The following is an 838-nucleotide window of genomic DNA, read 5'->3' on the forward strand; positions in this document are numbered from 1 at the left end:
AGGGTTGCTTGTGGGGTGGGGGGTAGGGGGGGATCTGGTCCTGGAGGACTGTGGTTGTATACTAACCCCTGGAAAGAACCAGCAAGGTTCCAAGGAGATCTCATGCATTGTTTTTGGATAGAAATGGGCTGAATTGTCTGACTAGAATTGGGGGCTGGGAGCATTTCCTGTGTTGAACCATTGACCCACCTCTAAATGTACTGTCAGGGCAGTGGGAGGTTCCTAGAGCATGCCAGTGTGTTTACTGCTTGGATTTCAACATGACTCCTGGAGGCCCGGGTGTGGGGGAGGGAGTCATGTTGTGATGGGCTTTGATGCGGTGTATATCTGTTGCTAAGACACAAATACTTTGTGGACTCTTGCCTTGTACCTCCCCCCACATCAAAACACACATATCCTGAAGTTCTCCTTTGTGGTCAGTCCTGTTGTTGTAAGGTCCTGATAAGTCTCCTGTTCTGGACCTGACCCAAGGAGTAGATTTAGATAGTTATTCTTGGCCCAGTGAGGACCAAGGCTCCCATCTTTGCTAAAGGCCCACTGCAGGAAGTAGGGAGGCAAGGCTGGGACTTAGAAGAGAAACTACATTCTGCTGCCTAAATCAGCTTGCTTTGAGGTATCAGAGATCTTTAGCTCCTGAAAGTGGCAGACACACTGTTCTGGCCAGAAGGTGATGCATTTGTCTTTAATGATGTGAATGGCTACTGCTGCCCCTATCCCACCAACGTGATGATAAAATGGCTTTGAGTTCTGTGTCTGGCCATGGCTGACCACTTAGCCCCAAGGAGCTTGACAAAAAAAAATAGAAAGAAAGAAAGAAAGAAAAAGGCCCAGTGCAGTC

General features: G+C 48.3%; 1 protein-coding gene across 2 annotated transcripts in view; it reads left to right on the plus strand.

Moving 5' to 3' along the window:
- NFE2L1 (nuclear factor, erythroid 2 like 1) overlaps positions 1-838 on the plus strand; it is a 13,180-nt gene that overhangs the window by 2,245 nt on the left and 10,097 nt on the right. The gene's annotated exons all lie outside the window — the stretch shown is intronic.

Source organism: Pteropus alecto, unplaced genomic scaffold (genome assembly GCF_000325575.1).
Source record: "Pteropus alecto unplaced genomic scaffold, ASM32557v1 scaffold98, whole genome shotgun sequence".
Lineage (NCBI taxonomy): Eukaryota > Metazoa > Chordata > Mammalia > Chiroptera > Pteropodidae > Pteropus > Pteropus alecto.